This window comes from Nicotiana sylvestris, chromosome 11 (genome assembly GCF_000393655.2).
Source record: "Nicotiana sylvestris chromosome 11, ASM39365v2, whole genome shotgun sequence".
NCBI classification, from domain to species: domain Eukaryota; kingdom Viridiplantae; phylum Streptophyta; class Magnoliopsida; order Solanales; family Solanaceae; genus Nicotiana; species Nicotiana sylvestris.
The window spans coordinates 65104314-65109636 of record NC_091067.1 but is presented as its reverse complement, the minus strand read 5'-3'; positions in this window follow the sequence as shown (position 1 = coordinate 65109636).

The following is a 5323-nucleotide window of genomic DNA, read 5'->3' as shown; positions in this document are numbered from 1 at the left end:
GCACTATTGGAAACTTCGCTTTTGCGAAAGCACTTTGCGATTTAGGGGCCAGCATTAATCTTATGCCCCTGGTCATTTACAAGAAGTTGGGCATAAGGAGAGCTAGACCCACCTCTATGTTGCTACAGTTGGTTGACAGGACTGTGAAGCGTCCATTTGGGATCCTGGATAATGTACTTATTCAGGTGGGGATATTCGTGTTCCCTGCAGATTTTGTAATATTGGATTGCAAGGTGGATGAAGAAATTCCTATCATCTTAAGAAGACCTTTCTTGGCCACAGGGAGAGCTCTTATTGATTGTGAGACCGGGGAGCTTAAGATGAGGCTTAATGACGAAGAGATTATATTCAATGTGCAGAAATCTATGAGGCGCCCAAGTGAGTTCGCAAATTGCTCTCTTATTGATGTCGTGGATGTAATCGTACAGTCTGATGATGAAGTGTTGATGATTGAGGATCCCCTCGCTGCATGTTTGATGAATTTGGAGGAAGTGAACGGTGAGGACTTGGCAGAATGGGTGTTGGCATTGGAAGGCAGAGGGTTCTGGGAAAGAAATATAGAGTTTGAGCCCCTACACTTAGAAAAGAGGGAGACTCCTCCAGCTAAGCCATCCATTGAAGAACCACCGAAGCTGGAACTAAAGCCATTGCCAGGCCACCTCAGGTATGAATTTCTGGGACCTGACTCCACTCTACATGTTATTATCTCATCTGGTTTGTTAGATGTGCAGGTCCAACAGCTTCTACAGGTATTGAAGGAGTGCAAAACTGCCATTGGGTGGACCATGGTAGACATCAAGGGGATCAGCCCCGCTTACTGCATGCATAAGATTCTGCTGGAAGAGGGGTACAAACCTTCCAGGGAACATCAGAGGAGGCTGAACCCAAATATGAAGGAAGTGGTGAAGAAGGAAGTGATAAAGTGGTTAGATGCGGGAATTATTTTCCCAATCTCTGACAGCAGCTGGGTTAGCCCAGTTCAATGTGTGCCTAAGAAGGGTGGCATGACGGTTGTAAAGAATGACAACAATGAACTAATCTCAACGAGAACCGTCACAGGCTGGAGAATTTGCATGGATTATCGAAAGTTGAATCTAGCCACCAGGAAAGACCACTTCCCACTTCCCTTCATCGATCAGATGCTGGATAGATTGGCAGGGAGGTCACACTTTTGTTTTCTGGATGGGTACTCAGGGTACAATCAGATTTCCATTGCACCTGAGGACCGGGAGAAGACCTCTTTCACATGCCCTTATGGAATTTATGCCTTTAGGAGGATGCCCTTTGGGCTATGCAATGCACCCGCCACATTCCAACAGTGCATGATGGCCATATTCACTGACATGGTTGAGGATATAATGGAGGTGTTCATGGATGACTTCTTAGTGGTGGGAAGTTCATTTGATGAGTGCCTAGTGAATCTGACGCGTGTGCTGAAACGGTGCATCGAGACTAATCTGGTGGTGAACTGGGAGAAGTGTCATTTCATGGTACAAGAAGGCATAGTCTTGGGGCACCGGGTGTCAAGCAAGGGAATAGAAGTAGATCGAGCAAAGGTTGATGTAATAGCAAAGCTGCCTCCACCAACTTCGGTCAAAGCAATCAGAAGTTTTCTTGGACATGCCGGTTTCTACCGGCGGTTCATAAAAGACTTCTCCAAAATCACCAAACCTCTCTGTAAGCTATTAGAGAAAGATCACCCGTTTGTATTTTCTGATGATTGCAGGATAGCGTTTGAGGAGTTGAAGCAGAGGCTGGTCACAGCACCCATCATTGTTGCCCCCAACTAGGAGCAACCATTCGAACTAATGTGTGACGCTAGTGACTACGTAGTGGGGGCAGTGTTGGGCCAGCGGAAGGACAAATTGATCACCCTATCTACTATGCCAGCAGAACGCTGAGTGGAGCCCAGTTGAACTATACAGTGACTGAAAAGGAGATGCTAGTTGTGGTGTTCGCATTCGACAAGTTCCGATCCTACCTGATAGGATCAAAGGTAATCGTCTACACTGACCATGCCACTCTCAGATACTTAATAGAAAAGAAAGACTCTAAGCCACGCCTGATTCGTTGGGTGTTGCTGCTGCAAGAGTTCGATCTTGAAATACGTGACCGCAAGGGCACTGAAAATCAAGTCACTGATCACTTATCACGACTTGAGGGAGCTGAAAATGCAATTGAAGTTGAGGAAATTCTGGAAACTTTTCCAGATGAGCAACTGCTCGCCATAACTCATCAGGAAGCGCCATGGTATGCGGACTTGGCCAATTACCTGGCCAGTGGTATAGTTCCTCAAGACCTTTCATCGGTCTAGAGGAAGCGATTTTTTCGTGAAAGCCGCTTGTACTATTGGGACGAGCCCTATCTCTTTAGAATATGCCTGGATAACATGATCCGGAGATACGTCTCTGAGATAGAACAATCTTCTATTTTGCAGACTTGTCATGCATCGGCTTATGGTGGACACTTTGGAGGGATCAGGACAGCAGCAAAGGTTCTAGAAGCCGGATTTTTCTGGCCGACTGTGTTTAAAGATGCTCACTCATGGGTGAAGGGTTGTAATGAATGTCAACGCACCGGGAACATTTCCCGGCGCCACGAGATGCCCATGAACCCAATTCAGGAGATAGAAGTGTTCGACGTCTGGGGGATTGATTTCATGGGTCCCTTCGTCAGCTCCTATGGCAATAAGTACATCCTTGTTGCTGTAGACTATGTGTCCAAGTGGGTGGAAGCTGTAGCGTTGCCCACCAATGATGCGAAAGTGGTGGTGGGGTTTCTAAAGAAGAACATATTCACCCTCTTTGGGACACCACATGCGATTATCAGCGACGGCGACACTCACTTCTGCAATAGAGCCTTTGAGAAGTTGCTTATAAAATACGATGTGCGCCACAAGTTGGCTACTCCATACCACCCGCAAACTAGTGGGCAGGTTAAGGTATCCAACAGGGAAATCAAGAGTGTGTTAACGAAAACTGTGAATGCCACAAGAACTGATTGGGCAAGGAAGCTAGATGATGCACTCTGGGCCTACAAAACAGCTTTCAAGACACCAATTGGTATGTCACCATACAAGTTAGTGTTTGGGAAGGACTGTCACTTACCTGTAGAACTCGAGCATAAAGCGTGGTGGGCACTCAAACAACTAAATTTAGACATGGAAGCTGCGGGCACGTCAAGAGTCACAGAATTGCATGAGCTCGAGGAGTTCAGGTATCTTGCTTTTGAGAGCACAAGGCTGTACAAAGAGAGAATGAAGAGGCTACACGATCAGAACATTGTTAAGCGAAATTTCAAACCTGGGGACATGGTACTGCTATACAACTCAAGACTGAGGTTGTTCCCGGGCAAGCTGAAGTCACGATGGTCTGGACCATTTCGAGTAGTTGAAGTTTTCCAGTCAGGAGCGGTTGACGTCGCCACTGAGGATGACTCTTGTACATTTAGAGTCAATGGTCAGAGATTGAAGTTGTATGTGGGTATGAGCGAGCCCAAGGAAGGGTCTCAACTGCAGTTGACTGAACCGCGGAGGTCGAGCGAGCTTTAACTGCACTTATCTGGGTCGTGCCGAGACGTTAAATCAGGCGCTGCATGGGAGGCAACCCATGAAATTTTTGTAAGTGTAACTCTCCCTGAAAAAAAAAAAACGTCAGAATCAGAGATGACCCTTCTCTGAACCCAACCGTCGCGGTACAACCGCGGTCAGGAGGACCCTCTGAACTTGGTCTACCGTGGCAGACGGGGTCCAGGTAAGTTTTTCGTTTTAAATTTTTCTCTTTTCCCCTTTTACCCAAAATACCCCACCTACCACTAAAACCCCCCCCAATTCACCCAGCTTCAGCAAAATACCCCCCTCCCCCCAATCCCTTCTATCTAATTTCTCTCCCACTTCTCTCTTCTCTTCTCATCTTCACATCACTCCATTACCATCCTCCCCCACTATCCACCTTATTCATCCACTTTCCCTCAACCAAACAAGTATTATGGCCCGTAAAAAGCAAAAGAGAGGGGCGGGCGCATCCCAACAGCCGACATATGACGAGTCCAGGTTTGAATCGGAATGAGCGGAGGATGATTTTAATGCCAAGGCTGGTAATAACTTCATTTAGGAGTTGCAAATTGCCCGGGCAGACCTCCGCGTGGAACAGGAGGAAATGTATGAAGAAATTCGAAAGCGAGAAATGGAATTCCTCTTTGATGATCTCGGCCCAACGAACCGGATGATGGTTAGGGAGTTCTACGCGAACTGCCCAGCACATATGCTGCGGGAGGTGACTGTGCGAGGCACAGGGGTAGATGCCTCAATTGAAACTATCCGCCAGGTATTGAGGCTACCCTGGTTCACGGGCGATATTGACTACTACCACGACATACCAGGGGTCACGTGGGAAGTTATGACTGATGTACTTTGTGCTGGTGGGCGACCAACCTGGATCAAGGACCACATTACCCTGAACTCCAACTCTTTCACGCACTTGGCTAAGTGTTGGTTGACTGTCATCTGCAGCCGGTTCATGCCCTCCAGCAACACCACAGACGTGAACTTCAACAGAGCCCTATTGACTTGGTGCTTTGTGACGAAGAAGGATTTTGATGCAGCACAGGTAATTGGTGACGAAATGGTCCTGCGGGGACCGCTGCTGTCAAAGGGATTTTACTTCCCTTCCTTGGTGACTGCACTGTGCTTACGGAGGAGGGTCCCCACTGATCCTGCTGATGGAGCATTGGCACCTGAAGCACCATTCCGAGCTTCACGCATCATAGTGGGCAGGGGCACACGTACAACAATTGTTCTAGATGATGAGGCTGATGACCCGGTTCCTTTTGCACCATCCAGGAGATCTCTTGACAGTGCCGGACCCTCTCGGCACCCCCATACTGGGGCAGGCTTTGCCAGATCTCAGTCTACCAGGCCTATGCTGCGTTCCATGGAGGAAGAGGTCGCGGATCTCCGCACCTCAGTGGATGGCCTACACACACGGATGGATGCCATGTCTCAGAGGCAGGCCCGGTCTGAGAACAGGTTCATGGCCTGGTTCCATGCGTTGGGGAGAGCTTGCCATGTAGACCCTAGCACAGTCTCCGACTCTGATTGAGTCTCAGGGAAGTCTTCTTACCCTTCTGCTCTTTACTTTCTTGATATGACATGGGGACATGCCATGATTTTAAGTGTGGGGTGGGAGACTTGCTCTAGTTATATTTGTACTGTACATAGACATTGTGTGTTGTAGCATGAAATTGATGTTGTTGTATATAATTGACTGTAATTATATTAGGAGTCTGACTTGGCCCAACGACGGACACTTGTCGACGGGTCTCT